This window comes from Pelodiscus sinensis, chromosome 28 (assembly GCF_052426305.1).
Source record: "Pelodiscus sinensis isolate ZL-2025 chromosome 28, ASM5242630v1, whole genome shotgun sequence".
Classification (NCBI taxonomy): domain Eukaryota; kingdom Metazoa; phylum Chordata; order Testudines; family Trionychidae; genus Pelodiscus; species Pelodiscus sinensis.
Genome location: NC_143079.1, coordinates 3,511,997 through 3,527,662, shown reverse-complemented (window position 1 = coordinate 3,527,662; position 15,666 = coordinate 3,511,997). Strand labels below are relative to the sequence as shown.

At 44.4% G+C, this 15,666-nt stretch overlaps 1 long non-coding RNA gene across 2 annotated transcripts in view; it reads right to left on the bottom strand.

Annotated features, from left to right (window-relative positions):
• Positions 1 to 15,666, bottom strand: part of LOC106732657 (uncharacterized) — a 51,549-nt gene that overhangs the window by 22,140 nt on the left and 13,743 nt on the right. For both annotated transcript variants that reach the window (XR_016348012.1, XR_016348011.1), the window contains one exon: positions 12,278 to 12,357. This is a non-coding gene — a long non-coding RNA (uncharacterized LOC106732657). The remainder of the gene's footprint in view (positions 1 to 12,277; positions 12,358 to 15,666) is intronic.

Below are 15,666 nucleotides of genomic sequence, written 5' to 3'. Positions count from 1 at the left end.
AGCTAGAAAGGCCATCAGAGCTTTCTTGCACAATAGAGCGTCCACACTGCCATGGCAGTGCAGACGCGCTCTTGTGGAAGACCTTTTGCACAAGAACTCTTGTGCAAAACAGTTCTTGCACAAGAAGCCTACAGTGTAGATGTAGCCTTTGTGTTTTGTTTTTCCACTCCAGCTCATCTGATGAAGTGGGTTTTACCTATGAAAGGTCATGATCCTATGTATTTGTTAGCTTCTAAGGATATGTCTACACTAGGGAGTTATTTCAAAATATAAAGGTGAGTGTCCACACTACCAAGCCTGTTATTTCGAAATAACTCCTGAAACAAAAATTTCACCATAGCACGATTCCTCTTCATAAGCAGGATATTATTTTGAAATAACTCCCTAGTATAGACATGCCCTAAGTTGCCTCTACTCATTTTTTAATAGTGAGTGTAATTAACCATGGAGACAATTCACTAAGGGCACGTCTTGACTACGTTTTACTTTCGAAAGAAGATATGCAAATTTGGCAGGCATTTGCGTATTTTCTTCAGATCGCTTTTTTGAAGGAGCTTTTTTCGAAAAAGCAAGCAGTCTAGACATGTTTCTTAAAACAAACCTTTTTTTCAGAGAACCTTCTTCCTCAAAAATTGAGGTTTATAGGTTCTTTTGAAAAAAGGGTTGTTTTTTTTTTTAAAGAACCACGTCTATAATGCTTGCTTTTTTGAAAAAAAAAAACCTCTTTCAAAAAAGCGATCAGAAGATATGCAAATTCCTGCCAAACATGCATATCTTCTTTTGAAATTAAAACACAGTCTAAACGTGCCTTAAGAGTGGTGTTGGAGTCTCTATGACTAACAATTTTAAACGTCGAGAAGGGATTCCCCCCACCTCTAAGATACGGGATGTTAAAAATCAAGATATGTTTTAAGGACTATTTGGAAGAAGTTCTGTGACTTGTATTACATAGGAGGTCAGACAACCTGATTACAATGGTCCCATGTGGTCTCTGAATCTATGAATTTCACTACTGATGTAATACTATTATGTAGGCTTTGTTCTGCAGTGTTTGGACAAATAGTCTTTGTGCTAGGATATTATCGGTTTGTGGTTTTTAATCCCGAACCATGCCTAGCACTTGAGATAGGCACTTTATCAGATTTAAACAAATAAATTACCTGGAGACGACCCTGAGAGCAAATTTGGCAGTGACAGTCTGAAGAATTAAAATACAGCAACATAAAAATGCTCAAACCATCAAGTGAGAAACATGCATAAAGCTGAGTGAGTAATCACAAAGTCTTGTTTAATTCACTGGTGCAGAGCAGTGGACATCAAAGTGCAGTGAGAACAGATGGTTTCATAGAAAGGATTTAATAATACTTGTCAGCACTTTTCACTCGCATAGTGGTTTGAAAAGATTAACCAATTAGAGTTCACTTATTGCCCTTCCCATTTCATAGACGGATAGAACACTAGAACTGGAAGGGATCTTGAGAGGCATCAAGTCCACTCCCCTGCCCTCATGGCAGGACCAAGCCCCATCTAGACCATCCCTGGTAGATATCTATAGAATCATAGAAGACTAGAACGGGAAGGGACCTCGAGAGGCCATCAAATCCATTCCCCTCACGGCAGGACCAAGCACTATCTAGACCAGTGTTTCGCAAACTTTTTTTATAAAATACCCCTTTAAAAAAATAAGTACCCCCCAGTACCTGCAGTTTTCAGACACACACATTTTTTTTCTACCATTGCAACACATTTGTGCAACGACTTCATCATAGCTGAGCAGGCGATGACATTTTTGGATGTAAAAAGTACAGAAATAATAAAGCGCTGTAAAACTTAAAACAAACATTCAGTTTTCTCCAAATTTCAATAGTGTTAATGTACCCCCCCCCCCCCCGACTTCTCTCAAGTAGCCCTAAGGGTATTCATACCACTGGTTGAGAAACACTGGTCTAGACTATCCCTGACAGATATTTATGAGCAGGTTGGATAGACATCTCCAGTGATGGAGATTCCACAACCTCCCTGGCAATTTATTCCAGTGTTTAACCACCCTGACAGGTAGGAAGTTTTTCTTAATGTTCAACCTAAACCTCCCTTGCTGCAATTTAAGCCCATTACTTCTTGTCCTATTCAGAAGAATAATTTTTCCTCCCTCCTCCTTGTAACACCCTTTCAGGTACTTGAAAGCTGCTGTCATGTCCCCTCTCAGTCTTCTCTTTTCCAAAGCAAACAAGCCAAATTCTTTCAGCCTCCCCTCATAGATCATGTGTTCTAGACCTTTAAAATCATGTGTGTTGCTCTTCTCTGGACCCTGCTTCCCAGGGAGATTGTGAGGTTAAATCCATCAAAAATAGTGAGGAACTTCAATTCTACACTAATGGGTGTTGTGAGAATAGCATAGATAGATCCATTTCTTCCTCTACATTTTCTAAAGTGACCAATGATTTGGGGAGCCTAATTAAGACATCAGCCCTTTGGAAGCCAGTGGACTGCACCTCTCGGTTTATATGCAGAAATCCCTCATGCACTAAGCAAAGACAAGCCAAAAGTGGGAACAGGCAATGCATTTGAGTGTTCAAACCAAGTAAACTAAGAATCAGTAACACGTGCAGCAAACTGCCTTCACTTTCACAGAGAGGGTGTCTTGGCAATTTTGTCCCTGTGTTTTTACTATCCCTTATCTGACAAGCTGGAAGGTTGCCATGTTCTAAATCACAGAAGCATAGAAATGTAAGGCAGGAAGCAACTTCGGGAGGTCATTTAGTCCAGCCCCTTGCGCTGAAGCAGAACTAAATAAACCTGGACCATCTGTGACAGGTGGACTTTAAGAACAGGGTTAGACAAACTACAGTGAGGGGGATTCCACAGCCTCTTCTAATAATTTATTCCAGACCTTAAATAATCTTATAGTTAGAAAGTTTCTCATATCTAGCCTAAATCTTCCTTGCTGCAAATTAAACCTGTTCCTTTCTCACCTACCCTCAGGGGCCATTATAAAGAAGAGTGTGACTGATTGCTCTCCATGCCCACTAACATATTTGAATTCTTTAAGCAGGTGCTCCCTTCCTCCCAAATCACAAAATGATAAAAGCAAATAACGCCCAAGCCACCTCCCCTATTCGCATTCCCAGAGCTCTGGAAAGAACAGGAGAAAAGCCAGTAATTTTCCCCAAAGCATACTCCATCGCTATGAGCACACAGACTTCATAGAGAGATCTATAATGCATTCATTGCTTAAAATAATGTTAATCATTTAAGTACTTGCTTTTCCTGGCTGTACTCTAGGCACTGTATTGCTATAAAATAGGTTAAACCTCGTAAGTGATCAAGTTAAAACCTTGCTGAAACAAAGGTTTGACCATGTCCTCCTTGGGTTTTGCCCACGAAAGCTCATGATACTATGAATATATTTGTTAGTTTCAAACATGCCACAGAACTACATGTTGTTTTTAAAGTTACAGACGAACACGGTTACCCTTCTGAGACAATTTTAAAAAAAAGACAGTTATGAGGCCATACATAAAAACAGAGCATACTGGAATCTTTCCCCAAATTAGCAGTGTTTGGATAGAGCATTACACTGACCAGCTGTAAGTGCATGTCTGATCTTGTCTACACTAATCCACATGACTTCAGCTATCCAAATAGTGTAGTTGAAGCCAACATACTCACTGCAGCATCTTGTGTGGTAAGGTTGGTGTGGTTTCTCTCCAGTTGATGCTGGCTACTCTTCTCATCCTGGTGGATTACCAGCATCAATGGGAGAATGCTCAGAGATCAATTTATCGTGTCTAAGCAGACATGATAAATCGATGGCCAGTGGATCGATCACTGTAGCATCGATCTCTGGAGTAGTGGAAACAAGTCCTTGATGTGTGGAAGACTATGAGGCTACGTCTAGACTGCATTCCTCTGTCGACAGAGGGATGACAATCAAGCACATTGAAATTGCTAATGAAGCAGGGATTTAAATATCCTGCACTTCATTAGCATAAACATGTCTGCTGCTTTCTTCTAAATGGAGTTAAACAAAAAAAAAAGGCAGTCTAGACGCAGATCTGTCGAAAAGGCTTTATTTTCGACAGATCCGCATCTAGACTGCAGGGTTTTTTTTTTTTTTAAACTCTGTTTAGAAAAAAGCGGTGGCCATGTTTATGCTAATGAAGCATGGGATATTGAAATCCCTGCCTCATTAGCAATTTCAATGTGCCTAATCTACATCTCTCTGTCAACAGAGGAGTGTAGTCTAGACACACCTCAGAGGGAGGGAAGAAATTGAGAGGCAGAGCAGGAAAGCCAAGCAGCCTTCTGGTGTATAACCCTGGAGAACTCAGAGAAACGACATCTTTTGGTTTGGGTCCTGTCTGCATTCACAGCAGGCCTTTGTAAATTCCTTGTAAATAAAAAAAGATTGCATTGGAAAAAAAAAAAAACCCCACCAGACTCTATTATCAATTTCTGTTCGCAACGGGATCATCTCCAGAGAGCTGAACTTTGACTAGCTGTTCAGGTCAAAAAGGGGCAACGGTAGTAACAAAAATAGCTCTGCAGGCAGATTAATCACGATACCCAGTGTTTGCTAAAGCAACAGACTGCGCTCTTGACAAAAATGAACAGTGTTGTGTAGCTCAGAGAAATATTGCTCAAAAGGGCATTCGGATGTTGTTTCCCATGGGTAAGGAACGGTGATTTAAAAGACTAGTCATTGTGAGCAATATCGATGTATCCAGTCTGCAGTTGAGTGAGAAAGTGCTTTACACTTGCATAGACATTTTCTCTTAATTTTGGGGTACCTACATTTTGGTTCTCAAGGTGTCGGTATTGCTAAGCTGATCATTTTTCCTGTTAATCGCTTCTAGATTAATATCACAGCTGTTTACAGCACTGGCTGTTAAAAACTGGAACACGGAATTTCCATGCTGAGACCAAACTGGTTAACGTAAAATACAGAGAGTTGCTGTAAGTCTACCTTGTGAGAAGGGGGCTGAAAAACTTCTGTGCATCAGAGAAGGAGAGTAAGAGCATCTGTATGGCCATGTCTATACTACAGATATGAAGAGATGCTGTCAATCTTCCTGGGTTTGAATTAGTGGGTCTAGTGAAGACACGCTAATATGAACTAAGGGGGAGCTCCCGTTGATGCCGGTAGTCCTGCTTTTACGAGGAGTAAGGGAAGTCAACAGGAAAGCATGCTCCCGTTCACCTCCCATTTTGTGGTTTAAGTTAAGATACTTCAACTTCAGCTACATTAATTGCGTAGTTTAAGTTGGGTTTCTTAATTCCAGCATCTCCCCTAGTGTAGACGAAGGGTTTATGAATGCCTGTTATTAACAGGTATGTTGTGAGCAAGACACGAGAAGTCATCCTTCTGTTCTACTCTGTGCTGATTAGGCCTCAGTTGGAATAGTGTGTCCAGTTCTGGGCACCACATATGAAAAGATGTGGAGAAATTGGAGAAGGTCCAGAGAAGAGCAACAAGAATAATTAAAGTTCTAGAGAACATGACCTATGAAGGAAGACTAAAAGAATTGGGCTTGTTTAGTTTGGAAAAGAGAAGATTGAGAGGAGACATGCTAGCAGTTTTCCAGTGTCTAAAAGGGTGTCACAAGGAGGAGGGAGAAAATTTGTTCTTCCTGGCCTCTGAGGATAGCAAAAGGGCTTAAACTGCAGCAAGGGCAGTTTAGGTTGTATATTCGGAAAAAGTTCCTAACTGTCAGGGTGGTTAAACACTGGAATAAATTGCCCAGGGAGGTTGTGGAATCTCCAATTCTGGAGATATTTAAGAGTAGGTTAGATAAATGTCTATCAGGGATGGTCTAGACAGTTCTGGGTCCTGCCAGGAGGGCAGGGGACTGGACTCGATGACCTCTCAAGGTCCCTTCCAGTCCTAGTATTCTATGATTCTCAATTACCCTGAAGCTCTGAGTTGGGAGGGGTTTTTTTTGTTTGTTTTGCTCAGGAATCAAATTTTGGACATAAACTGAAAGTTTGGGAAGTTTCAATCCGCTCTGTTTCTAGACCATGTTTTCTACAGTCTAAAACTATAAAACACAAATCTAACAGTGTATACTGGCAGTGTGGGGCACGGTACCCCTTTAGTTACACCGCTACACTGGTACAGTGATGCTAATTCACAATAAAGTACATGGACAACTGCTGCTAGGAAGATGCCAAATTACCACAACTAACACCTGGCTCTTCCCACTAACCTACAGGATCCTCTCCTTTCTCTTGTGCCTTCAGAAAAATTGTATAAAGAAGTCACATATGGTACATCTAGATAGTAGTTTTATTTCTGAATAACTGACGTTATTTCAAAATAACAAAATGCGCATCTACAGAGCAAGGTATTATTTCAAAATGTCAAGATGGAGGACTTTTTACTCCGGCTCCTGTAACTTATTTTACAAGGAATAAGAAAAGTCAAAGGAAGAGTGTTCTTCCTTCAACTTCCTGCTGTGTAGACAGCACCAAAAACCCAATTAAGCTATTTCGACTTCAGCTACTCAGTTGATACAACAGAAGTTGCATATATTAATTTGATTTTTGCTCTGCAGTGTACATGCCCATAGTGTATATCACTTGCCCAGTAAACTGTCCAGTCAACACCACAGTCCAGAAATGCTCTTGCTGATTTTTAAATTAAGAATTTTGCAACTTCCTTTTGCTGTCCAGTTTCTAGCTCGTGAAATATTTATAAAATTAGGCATCAATTCATTTAATTGTTTCTTCTGGTATCTAGTCTGGTATTCATCCCTTGAATTGATTTTCCCATAAAGACCATTTTGGAGTCCGTTTCATTTATTTATTTATTCATTGCTAACAATAGTCTGCTTCTTTCGCAGGGAACTGGCTACTTCTGTAATCATGGTTAATTGCTCTGCTTGGAATTCACTTAACTTTTCTAATGACCGAGGAAGAAGTCAAGAATGCTCACATTTTTGCCAGCCCCAACATTGATGAATTTGATTTTTATGTTCCCCTATTTGCATCCCTCCAGATGATTAGTTCATATATACACCTCCCCATAAAAAATTATTTCTTTTGGAGCTATGAACTTTGGCTTTTTTCTTTTCCAAAAAGAGAAGAAAATATCTGCAGAACCCTCTGTCACACATCTTGAGTGGGACCTGATTTGATTTAAAAAAAAAAAAAACCATTGAAAAACAAACGCTATGCAACCCCTGAGGTTAAAGCCAGGTCTATGTTAGGAAATTGGGTATAACACACCCCTGAGCACCTCCGTTCAAACTGACCTAGCCTACGGTGTAGACAACCACATCAATGGGGCTATATCTACACTGTAGCTTTTTTGGAGGGGAGGGGGGAGAAAGCTACGCAAATCACGCTCCGCAATTTGCATAGCTTTTGACGATTGCTTTTCCAGAAGAAACTTTTCTGACATTTGGCCCCGTGTAGACGGGACCGAATGGCGGAAAAGCTTCCTCTTTTGGAGGAGCCCTTATTCCTCGTAGAACGAGGTATACAGAGCTCCCTGAAAGAGCATATCTGTTGTTCCGCTTTTTTCCACGGAAGAGCAAATGTGTTCCCTGGATGCTGAGGGGTTTTTCCGAGATATCTAGATGTTTTTCTAGACATCCCCTGAGAGAATTCTCCTGTTGACATAGCTACAGCCCCTTGGGTCTGAAGAATTCCTATGCAGCTGAGATAAGTCAGCGTACTAGGTACCTCTGCATGAAAAGCACTGCAGAAGTGCTGCTCCAGGGTTTTGAGCATAGACCTCTCGGCCTTGTCCCTATGCCTGGCTGCTTCTTGAGGATCCACCTGTAAGGACCTATGAGCCTGATTCTCATGTTGCAAGCCCACAATTACCCCGGGGCCTGGTGCTTCAAAGGCTTAGAGCCGCGGGCTGTTTAAATCGCCACCGGAGGACTAGGTGGCATGCAGCAAATGGTCTACCCCTAGAGGGAACGGGATCAAGAGATGGAAGCCTCACTCAATACTTCAACGCTTTAACTCTTTTCCCTTCTTTCTTGTCTCTTTAATAAGGAGTGAAAGGGACGTTGGGTGGTGTGGTTGCCATGGCATTAAGCAGGCCGAGAGCTCTGCCCACCGAACGTGGTTTAACAGTCCCACCAAGGTGGGCGTGGGGGGGTAAAGGGGCAATTGCTCTGGGGGGTCCAGCAATTTGGAAGGGCAGTAGCAGCCAGAGAGGCTGTTTAAATCACCGCCGGAGCACCGCCACCGCCGCGCACTCCAGGTGGCCGAGAGAGATGCACGGAGGGCAAGGGGCGGTGCGGCACGCTCTGGGCAGTGCTGATGGCTTGCTGCCCCGAGCCCAGTCCCTTCCCTGCAAGGAACCCGGCCCTTCCAGGAGCATGGAGCTGCCCCCCCTTTGCCCAGTGGCCCCGCAGGCTGTCGGCCCCATTGTTCCGTCAACACCATTTTTGACTCTCCAGTGCCTTTATTCCATCTAGATTAATCAACTCGTGCCCTGAGGGATGCCTATCCCCCAGGCAGGGCGGGAATCTTTCTTGGGTCGGGGGGCTGCTGGCCCACAGAACAGTCAGTCAGGGGCCACACAAGTGAGAAAGAAAAAACCCTCCAACCCTCACAGACATGGCCCCCAACTGAGAAGGAGAAAGACACTCCCCACATTCCCCTCACACTCCAGAGCCTTGGGGGGCCAGGCTAGTAAATTGTGTGCTCCAGCCTCACTGTGGGGCGGCGAGAGAGGGCTGGAGCACCAGCACAGCTCCCCAATTCTGGGGGGAGAGCCCTGAGCCTCAGGTGCCAGATGTAAGAAAGCCAGGGGCCACATCTAGCCCCTCGGCCTTATGTCCCCCACCATTGCTATACCCTATTGCTTACACATCCCAGCACACAGTTTAGCGATACTGCCAAGGCTGCTGCGAGGAGAAATTTTGACTCTTCCTCATCTTGATTACACACGTGGGAAGGAACATAGGAGCCCTGTAAAAGCAGCCCTGCTCCCTGCCCTGGTAACCATGAGTCACACAAGTAACCTTCCTTCAGTTCAGTGGACCGCCAGTTTGTCATAACCACAACTGCCTCCTGGGGTAGCCATTTTGCTAACTGCACTTGCGTTCCTCGAATTAGCAGTAGTGGGGGAGGCGGTGGACAGAACCCCCGGACCTTTGGAATCGCCAGACCCTAGACCAATCGCCCCACACTATGCAAAGCAGCTTGGTTATAACATTGGCCTCGCCAATGGATTTTCCATTCCTTAGACACGTTATACATATTAAGCATCTTTAACATGTTTCACGTAACTGGTTCCTCTTCTATCATCTCCTTTCATTTAGTCGGTGTCTTTCGGGTACTGAGGAATGGAAAACAGCATGCAGTATCCCAGGTGATGTCTAACGGGGCTCGCATCAAGAACTATCAACTCCCTGTTGCACCCTCTACTGGGGGCTTTGTTATTTGGATATGATCAGGAAATGAAATGGCAAAACTTGGATTGATAAATCAAGATGGTTCTGGCTAAGATTGATTACTACTGCTCGCGGCAGAATGAAAAGGGTTAAATTAATCTAGTGTACATTTTAACTAACAGCAATTCCACATCTTACTGAGTTATTGATTTTATCTTCCTCCAGCAAGTTCTCAAAATGACTTTTTTGTTCAGTACAATAGGAGCCTTTTGCTACTGCACCCAGGCAAATAAAGTGGGTGTGATTACTATGAATTGATCTTACTTCTTGGAGACCAAAGCCCAAGGGCTGAAATTATCCAGGGATGAATTTGACCAAAATGAGTTTTCAGAGGTCTCGCATCTGTTTTTTTTAACTCCAAGCATATGTACAACAAGCTGGATGGAGAACAACAACAAAAGCACGCATACATATGGCATTAAAGTGGGATAATCCCCATTGTGTGGACAGATCTCAATCTATCTATTTTAGAAATGTGCATCTGTCAGTCCGCATGAGTTTGTTTGTTCAAGAACTCCTCCTCAATGACAAGAGCTAGGAATACCAAATGTGGTAGGCGGCTTCCTCTTCTCCTAACTTAACCCATGGCCAGGGCTTGGCTGTGCCAAGAAAATGGGAAGTGCTGGGAATGGGACTGTTTTCCGTAACATGGAAAGGGAGGGGCACGGAGCGGAAGGACATGATACTCATAGTGGCCACTGGGGGGCAGCGAACTCACAGCAGCAGGAGCTAAGCTGCCGAGTAATCACTGGGGGCAGCCGCACCTCTAAGAGAATGGCCAGCAGGGCTTGGACTCAGCATCTTGCCTGCCCCCAGACCAGGTAAGCAGCCCCCTCCCCCGACCAAACCCTTTCCACTCTGGCCCTTGTCTGCAGCACTGAGGGTGGGGGAGGGGGGGAGGCCCATTCTGGCCAGGGGGGCTGTGGGAAGACAGAAGGACCCTGGTGGCTGAGGGGGGGGGGGGGGAGGAGAGAGAAAAGGCCCTGTGAGATGGAACCCCCTGCCCCGAGGCCACCCTTACCCACAACCCTCAATCTTACACCCCCAAGCTTCCTGTCCTGCCCTCCCCATCCCCAAGGCCCTGCTCTGACTCCGGGACCCCTCCCATACTGCCAGCCCCCTGCCCTGAAGCACCTGAGCACCACAGGGTAAGTTTTCTAGAATCCATATAAAGATTCTTTATAGCGGCGTAGCTACTTGTGTATGGGACGGGGAATAATTAGATAGATATGAGATGGAGGATGCACTACAGACTTCTGCCAGTTTAGCTATACAGGTTGAACCTCTCTAGTCCGGCACCCGCGGGACCTGACGGATTCCGAATGAAAATTTTCCAGGCTATGGGAGGTCACTATAGTCCAGCAACACTTGCACTGCTTAGTGGGCTGTTAGAAGACACTGGGAGTAAATTAGTGCTAAACAACAGCACATAACACTGAGAGCCAGGACTGGTGGCGGTAAACAAACATTATGGAACCACGGGAAACTTGGCCACACCCATAATAACCCGTATTATATATTGAACTGTTGTAGCGCTGTAGCTCCCGGTTTAGCTGTACTGATCAGAAGCATGATGCAGGTGACTTATTGGACAGAGCTGTGTTTACATTGTAGCATAGAGTAACGTCCTGAACTTGTACTTGTCTAGCTTGTTTTGCTCATAGGACGTGGCTTTACTGCACAGGTATAAAGTGCAGTTTTGCTAGGACAAGTGTCCATACTGGAAGTGCTTTTCTGGTATAACACGCCTGTGCTCCTATATTTATCAAGCATGTCTAGCGTGGACCTGGCCTCGGTCACTCTAAAGCTAGGTCTACATTGCCAAGATTTTGCGCAATTACTTTTAATGCAAGAGTTTATGCGTTAAAATATTTGCACAAGAGAGCGTCTACACTGGCATGAGCTTTTGTGCAAGAGATGGGCTTTTGCGCAAAAGCATCTGTGACAGTGTAGACACTCTCTTGCTCAAGAAAGCTCCTTTGGCCCTTTTAGCCACCGGGCTTTCTTGCGCAAGAAATTCATGTTGCCTGTCTACACTGGCCTCTTGCGCAAGAACAGTTGTGCAAGAGGGTTTATTCCTGATCGGGAGCTTCATAGTTCTTGCGCAAGAAGCACAGATTTCACACATTAGAATGTCAGTGTTCTTGAGCAAAAACTCCCCGCCAGTGTAGACAGGCAGCATGTTTTTGAGCAAAACCATGCCAATATAGACACAGCCTAATAGCAGTATAACTGTAGCCACACTAGGGCCTATCCCAGTACTTTTTATTGTGCAGAAAGTATCATATCCACATGCAGTAAAACTTCAGTGTAGACCCTGCCTTGCATACAGATCTAGCTGCAGCAAGCCGTGGCAGTTCCTGTCCAAGTAGAAAAAGATGAACAAAAAAGGAAAATAATTGAAAAAATAATAAGAGTCAGGAGCTGATTAATGAGAAGACACGTTGAGTAATTATTGTACAAATCATTCCTGTAGAATTTTTCCTGCTAAGAGATTGCCTTTTCATGGAGTAATTCTGACATTTTGCGTTGTGCCCTAAAATTAATTTCCACATACTTGTGTGTGAGTGTCAACATGTGCTTGCTTGTTCTGAACTTGAACTAGATCCAGACAGTCAGATTCATCGCTCTCCTAATCAAGGAAGGCTCCTGATTCTGACTTGGCCACCTTCGCCAAGATACAAAGATGAGGAGAAAGCTACAGCGACCAGGATTATGGGAGATCCCCAAACCATCTCTGTGGCACAGATTTTGTAGAAGAGCAAGTGTCAATGGACAAAACTCTCAGCAATTCTTAAGACAGGAAATACTTAAAAGCAAATCTCCACATCCAGCGTTGATTGACTTCTTACCGTATTTACCTGAGGGTTCTCTACGAGCTCTGATCACATGCCATCGTATCCCTTTATTTCAGTTTGGTGTAAACACCAGACTTCTTAGTCTGGGGGAAAGGGAAAGAGGAAAAAGCATTACTAAGAGCAGACGAAAAGGGGTGTCAGTAAGATTTATGGGCCACGTATCATTACGGAAAGATTGTAGGAGGTAAGAGGTAGGCAGTGGCATTAATTTATAGAACCTTGTTATGACAGACTTCTCGATCAGAAATGAAAGAGGTGCTATTTAAACAAAAGGAGACTGTCTGGAAAGTTGTAAAGAGTTCTCCTATCACAATCCTGAGGTAAACTGTTCAGCTTTCAAGGGCTGGCCGGTGACCGTTCCAGTCAGAATTTAACTGAAGGATTGTCTACCCCAGTGACGGGTCACAGACTAACAAGGGGACCGCACAGAGGGCCCTCCATCTCAGTGGGCCACAAGAATGGATAGGGCCATTTTGCTAAGTGCACGCATTTCCCTAACATTTGTGGGGTGTGCCAATTGAACTGTAGCAGTGCAAGGCTAAAGACCAGAAATGTCCTCAGACCCAGATGACTAAAAGTGCCAATATACTAGTGTGGACATACCACTAAGAACATAAGAATAGCAGTACTGGGTCAGACCAAAGGTCCATCTAGCCCAATAGCTTGTCTGCCGACAGTGGCCAGCACCAAGTGCTCCGGAGCGGGTGGACTGAAGACAATGATCAAGTGATTTGTCTCGTGCCATCCATCTCCAGCCTCTGACAAGCAGAGGCCAGGGACACCATTCCTACCCCCGGCTAATAGCCTTTTATGAACCTAATCTCCATGAATTTATCTAGCTTCTCTTTAAACTCTGTTATAGTTCTAGCCTCCTCTGGCAAGGAGTTCCACAGGTTGACTATGCACTGTGTGAAGAAGAACTTTCGCTTATTAGTTTTAAACCTGCTACCCATTCTTTTCATTTTGTGTCCTCTAGTCCTTATTATGGGAACTAATGAATAACTTTTCTTTATTCACTGAATTAGCAGCAAATGCCTATGGTATCCAAAGAGACCTTAAAGGCCAGAGGTTGTTTCCACTGCTTCTTCTGCAACAAAGATTATGGGATTTGACCTTTCTATGTTCAGTGTCTATTTTCCTCTACCACAATCCTCTTAAACAAAGGCAAGAAGAGGTGAGGCTGAATAAATAAATATTGTGCATCTATAGGAATGGAAAAGCATTAGCAAAGCACACAATGTATCAGAAAGAGAGAACGTTTGCCTTGAAGGGGCCCGGCGTCCCATTTTTTAATTAGACACAAATCTAACTCTGCCCTAGCTGGGATGACACACACCAACCTAAAGTGGACAGTGTTATTCAAGAGAGCATCCCTGTACATGTGGGAAGATTATGCACATAATCACCTGCGCTATATGCCAATGATGCTGTGGAGAGGTGATTAAAAAGCGAGCCTGGAATTGGCTACTGGAGGAGAAAGGCTGTCTCCTAAACATGTAAACTGCATCTAAATGAAAATATGAAGCCTCTCATGTTTAAAGCTTACAGCTGCCAGCGCATCTCGGGTATTACCTGGAGTGTAAATTAGCAAACGGATTCCGGTACCGTCACGGAAATAACAAAAGTTCGGTGTGGCCAAGAGCTCTGGAGATGAGGTGGTTTGGGTGTCATTTGGAAACTTATTTTCTTTTAGGCTTGATGAAAAGATTAATTTTTTCTTTCCCTCCTTGTAATATAACAACAACAATGCAAATCTTCTACTCTTACTCTCTGAGTTGTAGAGCAAAACAGTGCTTCATTTCGCTTGGTCCACGACGACCCCTGGATCCCTTTCTGCAGTGCTCCTTCCTAGACAGTCACTTCCCATTCTGTAGGTGTGAAAATGGATTGTTCCTTCCTAAGTGGAGCACTTGGCATTTGTCCTTATTAAGCTACATCCTATTTACCTCAGACCATTTCTCCAGTTTGACCAGTGCTTTGTGAATTCGGCGCTATCTGCCAAAGCCCCCCCTCAGCTTGGTATCACCTGAAAATTTTAAGCGTACTCTCTATGCCATTATCTAAATCGTTGATGAAAACGTGCAGAGCTTTCTTTGTCTTTCGGTCAAATGTCGTCTGTCATTCCCTCCACTGTGCTTCCTCCCATCCCTCTAGCAGTGCCTTCTAAAGAGGCATAATTGTGCACTCACAGAAAGCTGCTCCTGTCTCATCGCTTCCTGTCCCTTTCTTTCCCCTGCTCCCATTTATCGTTAAGTACTGGAATCAATTGCCTGGGGAGGTTGTGGAATCTCCATCACTGGAGATATTTAAGAGCAGGGTAGACGGACACCTGTCAGGGATGATCTAGATGGTGCTTGGTCCTGCCAGGAGGGCAAGGGGCTGGACTTGATGCTTCGAGGTTCTTTCCAGTTCTAGGATTATTACTTGAATTGCAATGGCACCTACAAACAAAGATCAGGGCACCACTGATAATCTGTCCACTGCTAGGCTCTTCCCCATGATGCTTGCCATCTAAATAGATGGGGGTGGGGGGAGGGCCCTGGGCCCGGTTGCTGAATGTGTGTAGGGTTGCCAGGTGTCTGGTATTTTCGCCTCCTGGCAAGGGGACAAAAAAAAAAAAAAAAAAATCTGAAAATACCGGACTTTTTTTTTTTTTTTTTTTTTTTTTTTTTAAAAACAGGCTAGGAGGTGAAAATACTGGGCTGTCCGGGTTAATACCTCCTGCTTCCCGGCTGGAGTCAGACCATGGTGGTCTCCACTCCAGGGGCCCCTACTTAGACTGCCCCAGCTGGGCCTTAATTGGCTGCTCTCTGCCATGGCACCAGGCTCGCCAGTCCCAGACCTCTCCCTGGGCTGGGTTTAACCCTTGTTAGGGCCAGTGCATGGTGGTGTACCTGCCCCCCACCTTTTACAAAGGCATTCAGTCTTGATTTAAAGGCTTCAGCTGATGGCAGATCCGCTACATCCCTAGGTCCATGGTTCAAGCGGTTTGTTACCCACACTTGAAGCCGTGCGCCTTATTTTTCTAGGCTAGCTCGGACAGGGCCCTTCTCATTAGTAGGCCTCAAAGTGCTCCACACAGGGTGTCAGTAGCATTGCCCTTGTTTTACACATGGGGAAATGAAGGCACAGACAGCTGAAGCTGCTTGCTCTAGGTGACCCAGCAGGTCAACGGCAGAAATTGGAATAAAAGGCAGGTGGATTTAGGTCTCCTGTGTTCCAGTCCAATGTTCTACCCCCTTAAATTAGGGCTTCTCAAATTTTTTGGCTTCTGGCCCACCTTACTCAATGCAGAACTTTCCGTGGTCCATCAGCCATCCACCCATGATGACAAAATGGGCGCAGGAGCAGCTTGGGTGAGGGTTTGGCTGGGAACTCAGGTGCAGGAGCAG